Raw genomic sequence first — 15997 nt, forward strand, 5'->3', positions numbered from 1 at the left:
GAGTAAAGTTACAGTCAACGGGATGAGTTGCAGTGTAACATGGGACAAAATCAAATAGGGTGACAAATATAGGTCTGAAGGTGTTATATTTGAATACATGCAGTCTACAGAGATTTCACTGCTTATCGACCAAGGCAAGAAAATTTTGGTAATTTTTGCCGTCTAAATACTCATAGTCATGTTAAGTGTATGTTGTCCAAGGACTCTAAAACACTTACTAGTACATTTAGCAATAAGGCTTCAACTTTGGTTAATAACTTTGATTACAGTTTCCTGGAGTTTTTCTCAGCCATCCTTCCTCACCATCACCACCCCACTCCTTCAGTTACCATGTCAGTAAATTTGGTAACCCAAAGACATGACAGTGTGATATTAATTTAAGAGTCTCACCTCTCAGATCAAACTCTGATTACTGGTGGAACTTCCAGTTCTGATTGATACAAAACTGAACTCATATTGTTCTAACACAAGACTTGCAGAAATAATAACAAAACAATTTACAATATCGATGAAGAGTCTTGGCTCGAAACATTGACTGTTTACTCTTTTCCATAGATGCTGCCTGGTCTGCTGAGTTCCTCCTGCGTTCTGTGTGTGTTACAATATCTGATGTTAATGTTATTCACACCTAATACTCAGAAACTAATTATCCTGGTTTGGTGGTAGATGTTTGTGATTTTCATAGACCAACATTGCCATAAAGATCCTCTCTGTTTAATTTTAATTTGGCTTTAAGTGATCAATAAATATACTCACAATCCAACTACTGCCCATCTCCATATTGAAGAATCCTCAAAATACCAGTATGTTGCTAAAAATAGCTATGCTTATTGGATTCCTTGTCAGATTTTTTGTTCTGTGACAGAGGTCTGGATTGGTAACATGTATGTTTGGCAATGATACATCAGCTAAAAGAGTTATCTATCAATCTCACATGTGCAGAATTAGATTTTAGCTGACTGAAAATCCTCTCATACGACTCAGTGGGATTTAGTGGTTTAATTCAAATTGCTATGACCACGGACTAGATTAAATGTTTTGTGATGTTTTTGCGACATTTGAGTCATCGGTCAGTGAGAATTGAAAGATAATTGCAGGTCCCAAAAAGAAATTCGGCTGGTGTGGAATTTTTTTCATCTTCCTTGCATTAAATAACAGGGCATCCAATCTGACAATGAAATGTATTTATTTCTTGTCCTTTTGCTATGTTTTTTGGGCTGTGGAAAACAGATCGGAAATGCAGAGAAGAAAAGAACAGTGGGAGGAACACCACCATAGCAGGTAAGTGAACCAAAGACAAACAAAGGTGATATGAGAACCTGGGTGAAGAATAATAAGTGTTCTCTAATAATTTTATTTTGTTTTTACTACCTTAATAGATTCTGATCATACAGGTGATATGCTCTATTAATTATTTTTATTTTGTGTGCATAAATGTTTCAGGCTTTTAAAATTACCAGATATCATCTGTTCATAAGATATCTGAGATATATATTTTATGGTTTTATAGTAACCATGTCTATAAATGTGCAGTATGTTATGTGGTACAGTATTAAAATGAATTTAGCATAGAAACATACCCTCAAGTGGCCACTTTACCTCCTGTACCTAATAAAGTGGCCCCTAACTGTATCTTTGTGACCCTTTGCTGCTGTAGCCCATCTAATTCAGAGTTTGACCTGTTGTGCTCTTCTGCACAATAATGTTGTAACATGTGTTTATTTGAGTTACTGACACTTTCCTGTCAGTTTATACCGGTCTGGACATTTACCTCTGACCTCTGTCATTAACAGGACATTTTCACCCACAAAACTGCCCCTCACTGGATGTTGTTTTTTTTTGTTTTCACACCATTCTCTGTAAACTCCTGAGATTGTTCTGTGTGAAAATCCCAATTGATCCGTTGTTTCTGAGATACTCAAATCACCATGTCTGGTAGCAACAATTATTCAACGTCGAAGTCTCTTAGGTCACATTTCTTCCCCCATTCTAATGTTTGGTCTGAACAACAACTAAACCTCTTCACCACATCTGCATGCTTTTATGTGTTGGGTTGCAGCCACTTGATTGGCTGATTGGATGTTTGCATTAATGAGCAGATGTAGTTAAAGTGGCCACTGAGTGTAATTGATCCAATGAATAATTGATCAGTGATGGTTCTCCCACCTCTGAATAATAAATTGACATCTAGTGGATTACTTGTTGAGATGAGATTTGCAACCCACACTCCTCCATCATACATTCCTTCTGGGCCTTTGATATTAAGGTACCCATACTCAATAGAATTGGTGACACCCATCTAATACCCATTCCATCGAGCTGCTCGCCACAGTCTGGTGAATGAGCAACCAGGTAAACAACTGCATTTATGCAAATTCCATAAGCATGATTTGCTGTATGTAAAGTTCGAGAAATGGGCTGCCTCATAAACCATGAGCCATGAAATAAGATATCGGTTTTCCATGTTCGTAATATTTTCATTATGTTCAAGCACATATTGAAGTTACTAAAGTGAGTGGAACCACAAATATTTACAGAAAGTAGCAGCAATTGAATTGATTTAAAAAGAAATGTAAGTGAATAATTATGTTTACTTAGTGTTTCATTATGTCTCTTATTGTTATGTTCATGTACTCAGTTCTTAGTAAATATTACTTAGATTATGAATAAAAGAATGAAACTAGAAGTTTGCAGAAATCTAGATTAATGTTATCTGGTTTCTGGAAAGAATTATTATCTCTGTAAAGGGAAATTATGTATAGAAAAAAAAACAAAGGAATAAATAACATTAATTTTCAAAGAAAGGGTGTATGGAATGAAACTGTGTTTGATAATGTACTAACAAGAAAATTTTCTTATTCAATTAAAATTCCATTTGTATTTTAATGAATTTACACCATACTTGAAAAATATTCACAGGGAAATTTAATATGTATGCTAAAAAAATCAGACCCTTCCATAATATTCATCCAGCACTCATCAAAGTCACCAATGGTGCCCTGGTCTAATTGTGACAGTCATGAATCCTTTCTCATCTTTCTTAAACTGTCTCATCCACTAACACATTTGACCTCACCGTATAGTTCAAATGCGTTCAGCTGAGAGGAAATGCATCATCTACACCATTCTATCAAAAAGAACACCAGTGGTTGCTATGTAGCCCCTCGGTTTGCTCCATCATTCAATAAGATTGTAGTATTAATCCCACTTTCCTGCCTATTCCCCATAGCCCTTGATTTTGCTGTAGTTCAGTTATCTACAGTCAGAGTTCTCCTTGAAAATGTTCAATGACTGAGGCATCATAGAACACTCTCAAGGAGGACACTGACCATAAATTTCTCAACACCACACTGAGGTCGAGTATTCCAAAGATTCATGACTGCCAGAGAGAATAAATCCCTCCTTGTCCCTGCCTTAAATGGGAAATCTTATTTTTTCTGAACTCTGTCCCGTAGTTCTAGATTCTCCCTTAAGGAGGAATGTTTTCAGCAATTCTCTGACCAAGCTTTTTCAGACTGTCTCTGGTTCTTCGTAACACCAATAAAGTGTAGGCCTTAAATTCTCAATCATAAGACAACCTCTTAATCCCTTTCATCCACCAATCTTCTACTATTTTGGGACACTTTTAGTGCTTTCTACCACAGAAGCAAATATAAAGTATTTATCTGCCACTCCTTATTTTCCATCATTAATTCTCTAGCTTCAAACTCAAAGGGACCATTATTACACCTATAAAATCTTCCTTTTTATATATTTGTAGAAGTCCTCTTTATTTCTGCAAATTTACTCCCATTCTGTGCCTGAGCTTCCTGTTAGTTGCATTCATTTGGACTTTCATTGCCCATCCCACTCCCACACTATCCTGTTGCCTCCTCAGTTGTTCCAAAGAAGCCTAACTCAAGCTAAGGAACTTTGCTTTAGTTATTATCCAGGCATTTGGGAGCTTGCAGTAGTGACTGTCAAATTCTCAAACTTTAGGTAATTTGCTTTTATATTCTGTTTTGTATCAGGACTGGTCATTTATGCCTACCATTCCTTTTTCCTTTCATTTCTACATTCTGGGCCTTTTGGGCTTGTCCCCACATTATTTCCTCCCTCCTACCTTTTCTGCTGTCTAGAATAACTTGTTTAAACCTTTTTTTTAGCTCAACTTCAGCTGACTATTTCTCTTTCCACATATGCTATCTGATCTATTGTTTCTGATTCTATTTTGTTTTTTGAATCGCCTAGCCTCAATCCTTCAATCATCCCTTATGCTAACCTTTCTTAGCTCTGTTGGAGCATACTCCAACTTGCAGACTTCACTTTAGCTCCCAGTTAAGTAGAAGTACAATTTAAGACTTCTCATCCTTTTTCAAATCCTTCTGTGCCCTCTTCCCTCTTGATCTCTGTAATCTCCTCCAGGCCTAAATTTCTGACTTTCCAATTCTGGTCTCTTAATTGTCCTTGAAGTTAACTTCTCTCTCACTGACAACCATGTCTTCACGTGGCTGAGTCTAAACTCTGAATTCTCTTTATTTTTAAAAATTATTAAAATAATCCTTTTACTAGTGTTTTGTCACCTGTTCTAATGAGATGACAATAGTTATTGATAAAGTATCTGTGAAGCAGCTTAGAATGCTTACTTCTGGTTGTTCTGCTGTTGTTATTGTTTAACTTTCCCACTGCACTAACCAATAGTTTTTTCAAAGGGTAGCCCCAGCTCTGGTTCCTGGAAGATCATTACCCATAAAGCATATACGTGTCACTGTGAGGGGGCAGCAAGTATTTACTGGACTGATTCCAGGTATGGTGTATTTGTCATATGAGGATAGAGTGAGTAGGCTATGCCTGGATTTTCAGTTGAGAAGAAAGAAATTGATCCTGAAATTTACAAAATTGTTATTGATTGGATGCAGGGAGGATACTTCCTCTGAAAATTGAAAATAAAGCTGCAGGTACTGGAAATTTAAAGCAAATACAGCAAATGCTGGGAAACGTCAGCAGGCGAGACAGCATCTTTGGAAAGAGAAACAGGCAACATTTCGGGTCTGCGACCCTTCAGCAGAGCTGGAATATTTCAATTGACTGATGAATCAAGAACTTGGAGTCAAAATCTCAAAATACCATTTTGAAAAGTACTGAGGAGAAACTTCCTCACACAAAAAGGTGGTGAACGTTTGGATCTCCCAATGCTGGAGGGAATTGGAAATTCTGTTATTGGATTCATTCCTAACAGGGATTATTTGAGATCTAGATATTGGTATTGGTTTGGTTTATTATTGTCACATATACTGAGAAAGACACTGTCCAGAAGAAAGCAATGGCAAACCACTTTTGCAGAAAAATTTGCCAGGAATGATCATGATCATGGAAAGATCATGATTGCTCATGTCATACAACATGGCACAAAATGAATGAATGAACTGAGAAACAGTGAAAAGCTTTAGGATTTTATACGTTTCAATCAGATCCCCCCTCAATCTTCTAAATTCCAAAGAGTACAAGACTAGTTCATCCAGTCTTTCTTCATATGAAAGTCCTGCCATCCCAGGAATCAATTTGGTGAACCTTCTTTGTACTCCCTCTATGGCAAGGACGTCTTTCCTCAGAACCAAGAGAAGAACCAAGTTAAAACATGACAATGAAGATTAAAGTCTAACAGCTACAAAGATGATACCATGCAGGTGAACAATAAGTGCAAGATCATAACAAGGTAGATTATGAGGTCAAGGGTCCATCTTATCATACTAGAGAACCATTCAGTAGTCTTAAAACAACAGAGTTGAAGCTGTCCTTTAGCTTGGTGATACCCAATGGAGGAGGAGAGAAGAGAGAATGTGTGAGGTGTGTGAAGTCTTTAATTATGCTGGTTGCTTTACTGAGGCAGTGAGAGGTATAGACAGAATACATAGAGGGGAGACTAGTCCTGTGATGTGCGGGGTTGTGTCTACAGTTCTCTAGTTTATTGCAGTTACCATATAGTTATGAGAGCTTTTATAGCTCCTGATAGGATGCTTTCTATGGTATGTTGATAGAAATTGGTAAGGGATGATGGGATGGGCATATGCCAAGTTTCGTTAGCATCCTGAGGAAGTAAGGCTGTTGAGAAAGTCAAGGTATTATACAGGAAATGGTGGTGAGAGAGAATATGAGCCATAATGTTGATCAGTGACAGGGCAGCCTCAAGAGCTGATCCTGTTTCCTATGGTTCCTTGCAAGTGTCGATCACCTTTTGTGAAAGTGAACTTAATTGTACCTATTTTCCTTAATGGTTACAAACAATGGATAAGAGCTTATTTAGAAAGGAAGCAAAACTACTGAACTTTTGAAATTAAATTTGCATTTTTGAAAGTGTGTTTGCTCGCAGAGGACAACTGAAACCCATAGCTAAGGGTTAGACAAAGCCAGAACACAAAATATTCCTTTATTCAGTAAAACCATGCAACTACAAGCCTCAAAACTCAACTGTACATCCCAAAGCATGACTATTTAAATAGTTTACCCCAAGAAGATTCAAGACATTGATTGGAACAATGATCAATTAGTGACAGTCATCCTGGGGTTGGCTGTCAGCAAACCAATAGGCATTCGTTGTTTTAGTTAACTGTGATAGCTCTGTCTTGAAGATGATTACATGTAGGATTTGATCCGAGAGTTGATTTGAGTTGGAGCAACCAGCCTATACTAGTGATAGGTTTCTCTTGGTTTCAGGCTGTCATTTTGTTGTCGTGATGCTGTTTGTGGCTGTGCTGGTGCTGGTGGTTGGTTTGGTCGGGGTAAATCAAACCCTCCCAGAAGGAGATGAAGGACCAGCTCTGTGTTTGATAATCTGCCTAACGAACTTGAACTTGTTGTGCTTTTGAGAGCACATAGCCAAAACTGGTTGATGTGGTGATGTCAGTGATGTCTGTCTTCGTAGAGCACTTTCCCCATTCATTTTCCAGTCTGATCTGGTACTCGAAAGGTCTTGCCGATTGTGATTCTGTATGATCTATACTGCAGCTCTGGGCTTGAATGACTTCAGCAGTCGACCAAGGTCTGTGTGGCTGCCTTGTGCACTGACAATCTGCTGTCCTGGATGTTGGATGCTGTGGCAGCATTGCATCCAACAGCGTGTGCAGCTTTCTTTCCAAACGTGTTGCAGCTGGCGTCCTTCCCCTCAGGGCCTGGATGTGCTGTAATTTGATGTGTCAGCTGAAATGTAGTGAGAGCCTCAGCTGATGCTCCTTCCACTCTTGATTTTAGAAGTGATTGCTTGAAGGTATCCACAAACCTCTCTGCTTGGCTGTTGGACCGTGGATGATATGGGTGTAAGTGTAAGTGGATGATTCCACTGTTCTGACAGAATACAGCAAACTGCTGTGAACTTATTAGGAATGAGCATTTCTGGCATCCCAAAGTGACTGAAGATCTACAGTGGCTGTTGGATGGTAACCTCTGTCGTTGTTGACTTCATTGGTAATGCTTCTGGCCATTTGGAATGGGAGTCAATCAGGACAAGATAGGTACACCTAAAGTCAATAAGAATAGGACAGCACAGTACAGGCCCTTCAGCCCACAATAAGAACTCAACTCCAAGGTCTGGTAGTCTGAAGCCATGGTTATGGTCCATATCTACTTGAATTCTTTGCTCTCTTTGAGCACTGAGTACACTGCTTGCATATTAAAGTGATACCTTTGTCTATGTCTGACCAGTACACAAAGCTTCTTGCCAGGGCTTTCATTCATTTGGTACTTGGGTAACCATGGTGAAATTGTTTCAGTACTTTTGGTCGAAGTGTACATGGAATCAGTATTCTGTCTCCAAACATTGAGCAGGAGTTCATAGTTGAGACTGATGTATAACGTTGGTAGAAGGGTACAACACTTTTCTCAATCTTGGCCGGCCTTAACTGGAGATATGCTGAAGAACAAGATCTACAGCCATTTCTGCTCTGATCTTGGTGATCGTACCCAGAAGACCTTCAGCAGCATCATATACAACCCAGTGGTCTGAGTATCTCAGGAACTGCTGATCTCTGGGATTTCCATGCACAACAATCTCTATAGTTTACAGAGAATGGTGCGAAAAGCAAAACAACCAGTCAGCGGCAGTCTGTGGTTGAAAACGCCTTGTCAATGAGAGAGGTCATAACTGAACGTCCAGATTGCTTCCAGCTGATAGGAAGCTGACAGTAACTCAAGTAGCCATGCATTACAACAGTGGTGTGCAGAAGAGCATTTATGAATGTACATCATGTCGAACTTTAAAGTGGATAGCCTACAGCAGCAGATGACTACAAACATACGCTCAGTGGCAACTTCATTAGTTACAGTAAGTTTCTAATTAAATGGCCAGAGTGTATGTACTCTGAAAAGGAAAGATTCATGTTTAGTTGATTTCAGTCTGGGGCACATCTTTTATGAAATCCTTTAACGACAGAAAGCATAAGCACCCTTGGTCTATTGAAGAACCCTTGCACCTTTTTGTGTCTTCTAATGCATTAAAAATCATTTTGTGCCAACTCTAAAAATATTTTGATTCCAAAATAATCTTCTGAGGGTGCCTGTCAGGTTTTGGTGGGACTCAAGTGCAGACCAATGAATACTTTTTCACCAGGATTTATTAGGGAGCACAAAGGCAACAGTCTTTCAAAAACAGAAGGCAGGCACAAATCCAAAATGGCAGGCAGAGGTCTTAACCAGGAAAGGCAGCAGTCAGGCGAGGGCAGACAATCCAGAGCACACAGGCAAAAATCAGGTCCAAGAACAGGCAAAATCCAAAACACAGAATCAGGCAAAATCGGTTGACAGAAGTCACAATGACAGGCTAGAACAACACAGGTCAGAACTGGGACAAACTAGCAGAGAATGCTAGTCAAAGCAGGGTTTAAATGGACAGGGTAATGAGTGAAAATTGGAAACAGGTGGGTGCAAATGAGCAGACAAGCAGTAATTGGAGGAAGTCCAAAAAGGAAAGGGGCTGGGCCAGAGCCCACATGGCCGGGTGAAAGAAAACAGAAATTAAAGACTGTCGTGATCCAGAGCTACCAGCAGAGGCCCTACGACCCAGTATTCACACCGGATCCTTAACAGTGCCACAAATTCCTCCATACCTATTCTGAAAAGATCTAGGGAGTGGTCTCAAGACAGATTAAAACCCTCACTGATCTGTTAAACAAACTCTGGGAAATATGCTGTTACAAAATGTAACATTTTAGAAACAAACCAGAAGCAAGAGATTTTACACTGATCCAGGTTTTGATGTTAAAATCACTATCTTTATTAGTATCTACTTATAACATAGTAACTCAACCAAGATAAACAAAAGTTAACAGTATTATGTGTATATATGTATGTAAATATAACTCCCAAACTATTGTGCTTGAGGGAACAAGGCTTAGAGTCTTGAGATGGTAAAGTAGGAAAGTTCAGTAATCCATGAGATAAATGATGGGAGAGAAATATTTGTAAATCCAAGGTGAATTGTAGAGAAAAGGTAAGTACAAAATATTCCACAGATTCCACGCTGGTAAAACGAGATAACTATCGCTGTAGGTCTTGTCCGACGTGATGTTCCAAATCCACATACGAATTATCACCGAAAGTGACCAGTCACGGGAATATCATCTTCCAGGGATTACCACACAACATACCCAAGCAAGGGCTACAAAAGTGGTCCCACCAGATACCCCAAAATCCACTCCTATGGATTGTACGAAGTGACAGTCACACATCCGTTGTGAACCGTGTGCCGATATTTAACCCACCCTTGTGGGCATAGGAGAGTTCCAAGCCCCAGCTGCGACAAGCTGAAGCTACCGGCTTCCCCAGTCTCTCTCTCTCTCTCTTTTGATTGAAGCTCGCTCTCTGTATATGAGTTTAATTTCGCAGCAGCCTGTGATTGACGTCATAGTCCTGTCTCACTCAGGCGCATAAAGTGACAGTCCACAGTAAACGAAACTTGTGGGTTCGTAACAATGCACTGTTCAGCCTTGAGATGACTTAAATAAGGAGAGATCTTAGAAATGAATAGAGCAATAATGAAACTAATTAGTGGTACTCCCAGGAATTACTTTGACATAAATGGGCACACTAGGAACTCAATCCTTCTGGATCCACTTGTTCTTGCCTACCCCACGTTGGTACGATGCCGTCTACACCACCCACCCTTCACCCTCCACCATGACTCTCAGAGATTCCAATTACACTTTCTTATGTGCTGGATTTAGAAGTTCTCAGTGCAGATTAAATGTGTACAAAAGTACTACAGTATTTGAAGAGTAGGAATACCGGATACCTCTGCTGGCTAGTAAGATTACAATTTTCAATATAACATAGTAACAGTAATCAAAATTGTATATGATATGTTATACATGATGATTTCAGGAATATTTGCATTTGATCCTGAAGAAGATTCCATTTCTGTAGTCCTTTCATTCACATAATTCTTCAGATACGTTATTGTGAATTGCAGCAAGCCAATGGTAATTCCAATCCACCCTGAGGTCTAAGACTTATTCCAGGAACAAGTAAACACACCCTGGCTGAAAGAGGAGTGAATGAAGAGGGAGATGCTGAAGGGAGTGGAAGAATGTGTGATGCAGTTAGCAGAGCAGAGTATAGATAGAGGGAGGGAGACTGACAGAGAGGTTCAGGATGGGGCAATAATATGGTGAACCAGAGAATGTGAGCAAAATTGTGTGCATATACTGATTGCGTGTGTGTGTGTGTGTGTGTGTGTCTGCACACACTTCATGTGTGTGAGTTTGAGTGTGAGTGCGTGTGTGTGCGCTCATGTGAGTTTGAGTGTGAGTGTGTGAGCACGCTCACATGTGCATATGCGTGATGGCCTCAGTCAAGTAAGATCTCCTTACTATCGGACCTAGTCCTTCAACTTCAAGTCTGTGTGGTAACCAGCGGTCTGCAGACTTCCACCAAAAAAGAAACCACACACAGGTTCTGATGCAGAATTTCAACCTGAAGCATCAATAGTTCCTTTTCTAGAACATAGAACATAGAACATGGAAAACCTACAACACAATACAGGCCCATCAGCCCATAAAGCTGTGCCGAGCATGTCCTTACCTTAGAAATTACCTAGGGTTACCCATAGACCTCTATTTTTCTAAGTTCCATGTACCTGTCCAGGAGTCTCTTAAAAGACCCTATTGTATCTGCCTCCACCACCGTCGCCAGCAGCCCATTCCACGCACTCACCACTCTCTGTGTAAAAAACTTACCCCTGACATCTCCTTTGTACCTACTTCCAAGCACCTTAAAACTGTGCCATCTCGTGCTAGCAATTTCAGCCCTGGAGAGAAAACCTCTGACTATCCAAATGATTGATGCTTCTCATCATCTTATACAACTCTATCGGATCACCTCTCATCCTCTACCACTCCAAGGAATAAAGGCTGAGTTTACTCAACCTATTCTCATAAAGCATCCAGGCAACATCCTTGTAAATCTCCTCTGCACCCTTTCTATAGTTTCCACATCCTTTCTGTAGTGAGGCAACTAGAACTGAACACAGTACTCCAAGTAGGGTCTGACCAGGGTCCTATATAGCTGCAACATTACCTTTTGGCTCCTAAACTCAATCCCACGATTGTTGAAGGGCAATGTACTGTATGCCTTCTTAACCACAGAGTCAACCTGTGCACCAGCTTTGAGCGTCCTATGGACTTGAACCCCAAGATCCCTCTGATCCTCCACACTGCCAAGAGTCTTGCCATTAATATTGTATTACTGGAAGTTTGAGAAGTCATGTTCATGCCATCAGGTTGGAGGCTATCCAAATGGAATATAAGGTGTGGTTCCTCCAACCTAAGTGTAGCCTTATCCCGACAGTGGAGGAGACCATGGATGGACATATCGGAATGGGAATGGGAAGTGGAATTAAATTGGTGGCCACTGAGAAATCCCGCTTGTTCTGCTGAATGAAGCATAGATGCCCGGTGAAGTGGTCTCCCAGTCTACATCAGGTCTCACCAATATACAAGAGGCTACAGTCTGCTTGGCAGGTGAAACTTACAGCTGCCGACGTTGCTTGTGGTGCATACTTTATACTCTGGACGAACCTTTCTGCCAAGCCGTTTATAGCTAGGTCATACAGTGCAGATGTAATATATCTTATTCGATTCATTTTCAGAAATGACTGAAGTTGTTCCCCCACAAACTGTGGTCTGTAGTCAATGACTAAATGTTTGGAAGATTGGTCCTTGCGAAGAACCTTTCAATACGTCAACAGTGTGTAAGGCTGTAGTGAAGGCTATTAGGAACACTTCTGGCCACTTTGTAGCTGCGTCAACTGCTACAAATAATTGTGTGCCCATGAACATTTCTATAAAACTCACATAAATCCTCTGCTAGGGCATTGTAGGCCATTCCCAGGGGAAGAGAGGTGTTGGTCTTGGCATCTTCTGGACATGTTGGCATTCGTTCAGTGCATGGCAAGCTGATTGATCTGATAATCTATCTCAGGACACCAGACAAAGCTTTGAGCAAATGCTTTCATTTTAACCATGTCCAGTTGACCAGCATGCATCTTCTCCAACACTTTAGCTCTCAGCTTGGATGGTACAACAACTCTCAATCCCCACAGTGGCAACCTCTGTCAAGGGCAAGTTTATCTTGGCACTGGTAAAAATGGGGGAACTGGAGTTTTCTGCTGCAAATTCCAGTCATTTTAGGTGGCCATGTAGACCTGGGACAGCTTGGGGTCTTTTCTGGGTTCCTTTTGGATCATCTCTGCTATAATAGGCATACTTTCGATTTGTATTAGGGAGAATATGTTGAGCAGTGTCTTTTTTGTAAACTTTTCCAGTATTTTCTTTTCCAAGAGTAAGCAGGACAACCCATCAGCATTTCCATGATTAATCGTCCTCTTGAATTTGATCCTGTAGTTGTGTCCTTTCAGACACAAAGCCTGCATTCATGCTGCTGCTATTAGTGGAATATTCTTCTATGGATTGAAAATGGACACCAGTAGTTGATGATCAATGACAAGGGTAAACCCCCTCCCACAAAAGTACTGGTTAAAATGTTCTACATGCCTATCCAGACTCAAGGCCTCTCTAAATTTGTACATAATTTTTCTCCGCAGCAGAAGGGTCTGTTCAAAATACAAACTATATTTATTATCAAAGTATGTACAAATTGTACAACCTTGAGATTTGTCTGCTTACAGGCAGCCACAGAATTGAGTTACAAAATACACATGGACTAAGATGTTAACTGTCCTGTGCTATCACCAGTGAGATCATCAGTTGATCTGCCACCTGTCTTCAGGAGTTTCGGCCCGCTTATGATCAAGACTCCCTCGAGGTGGTGGGCCAGCAGTGCTAAAGCACCACCTCCCACTGGTGAGCTTAAAAACTTGGCATCTGCTTCTGTCAGAGTTGTTGGTCACTTCCATCCAACAGATAGTCTGCTCTTCAGGTGTCTATGCAATTATTGAAGGTTTTGCAAGATATGTATACACTGTCTGACTATCTGCCCCTCTGGACATCCTTGGTCCACACCCATGCTGATCCTTTCTCTGTTGCCTCAGCTACAGCTCTGCAGATTGACTTGATCTCTCTTCTAGTGAAGCCAAGGTCACGCAGCCACTTCTGGAGACTGAAGGCAATAAACCCACGGCAGTCTACCTCGAATGGATAGCATGAGAACTTCCCCCCCTCTGTCTCTACACTCTGATCTTAATTCTGCATACTTGGTTAACTTGCGCTCATGGACTTCATCGATGTTGTCTTCCCAGGGGACTGTGAGTTCACCAATAACCACTTCTCTACTGGTGTCAGACCATACGATTATATCTGGACGCAATGTTGTGAAAGCTATTTGCTCCGGAAAACTGCCTTTCCCGTCCAGGTCAGCCTTGACACACCAATCACTGGCTGAAGAAAGTATGCTTGATCGTTAGCCAGCACTGTACACCCTTGACTTGGAGCCTTCTTTCACAAATGATATGCGATGTTCTGTGCAGCATGGGGCATGAGATAAGTTGTGCTGCAGTACTCTCTGCTCAACTGCTTCTGTTACAACTTTGAGAACGTTGTTATGTCTCCAAGTGTACATGCCGCTGGAAAGATTGACTCTGCATGCACTCAAAATATGTTGAAGTGTTCCCTTCTCGCCACAAGCAGCACACCCGAATAAGAAACCCGAAAGAACTCAATTTAAAAAAAGACCAACACCCAATGTGCAGAGGGAAGAAGAAAACACACATCATGCAAACAATAAAAACAAGCAACAACACTCAGAATGAAAATGAGTCCATGAACACGATGCCCAGAGGAGCCAGAGAAGGCCCGTAGACTCAGCCTCACTTCATCACACACTGGGGTAAATCATCAGAGTCAGTGCTGCAGAGAGCGGAAGAAACGTCACAAAGCAGTGAGCAGAACCAGCCTGACCCTTGCCTCTGGTCCCCACACCCTGCCTTTTTAGTCCATCTGTCTCAGCATTTAAATCCTCCAGCCGCCGGCTCATCCCCCACATTAGGAGCTGGGCCCCGCTGCATTGATACGCATTGGGCCTGTCCATGACCTTTCCAAATCGGCCTGGTGCTTAGATTGATCCAACCTCTCTCTCGGTTTAGGTGGCTGGCCTCCGATACTCCTCCGCTCTGAACTTTCTCTGTTCTGCCTACTCCAACTCTGCGTCTGATTCTGACTCTGTTTCAAACATGCCTTGACCTCGCTCTGACTTTGCATTGCACCCACACCCTCAACTCTCGAGTCAGCCTCTCCTTCGCTTGCCTCTTCATTGTTTGCTGTGATAGTTTACCACAGGGAAAGTGTTAATAATTAAGTGTTTAGTTGTATTTCAGAATCAGAATCAGGTTTATTATCACCGGCATGTGACGTGAAATTTAAATAGATAGATAGATAGATATACTTTATTGATCCTGAGGGAAATTTGGTTTCGTTACAGCTGCACCAACCAAGAATAGAGCATAAATATAGCAATACAAAACCACAAACAATCAAACAACAATATGCAAACTATGCCAGATGGAAATAAGTCCAGGACCAGCTTATTGGCTCAGGGTGTCTGACCCTCCACGGGAGGAGCTGCAAAGTTCGATGGCCACAGGAAGGAACAACCTCCCGTGACGCCCAGTGTTGTATCTCGGTGGAATATGGTCAGTCCAACTGCAAAAAGTTCAATATCCAGGCTACAAACACGTTCCTCGATCGTAATATGACCAGGATTGCACCATCCATTGTTAACCAGAACAGCAAGCCCCCAACTCCTTTACGCTTACTGCTCTCAGTGCACTTCCTATCAGCCTGAACGGTCTGGAAGCCCTCCATGGAAAAGTTTTGGTCGGGTATGTTAACCTGTGAACTTAGTTTGTTAACTTAACAGCAGCAGTTCAATGCAGTATATAATCTAGTAGAGAGAGAGAGAGAGAAAAAAATAAATAAAATAAAACATAATAATAAATAAACAGGTAAATCAATTACATATATTAAATAGATTTTTTTAAATGTGCAAAAACAGAAATAGTGTATATTTTTAAAAAAGTGAGGTAGTGTAGAAAGGTTCAATGTCCATTCAGGTATTGGATGGCAGAGGGGAAGAAGCTGTTCCTGAATCAGTGAGTATGTGCCTTCAGGCTTCTGTATCTCCTACCTGATTGTAACAGTGCGAAAAGGGCATGCACTGGGTGCTGGTGGTCCTTAATAATGGACGCTGCCTTTCTGAGACACCACTCCCTAAAGATGTCCTGGGATATCCTAGTGCCCAAAATGGTGCTGATTAGATTTACAACCTTCTGCAGCTTCTTTCAGTCCTGTGCAGTGGCCCCTCCATACCAGACGGTGATGCAGCCTGTCAGAATGCTCTCCATGGTACAACTATAGAAGTTTTGAGTGTATTTGTTGACATGCCAAATCACTTCAAACTCCTGATAAAGTATAGCTGCTGTCTTGCCTTCATTATGGTTACATCGATATGTTGGGAACAGGTCAGATCCTCAGAGATTTTGACACCCAGGAACTTGAAGCTGCTCACTCTCTCCACT

This window comes from Mobula birostris, chromosome 2 (assembly GCF_030028105.1).
Source record: "Mobula birostris isolate sMobBir1 chromosome 2, sMobBir1.hap1, whole genome shotgun sequence".
In the NCBI taxonomy this organism is placed as follows: Eukaryota; Metazoa; Chordata; class Chondrichthyes; order Myliobatiformes; family Myliobatidae; genus Mobula; species Mobula birostris.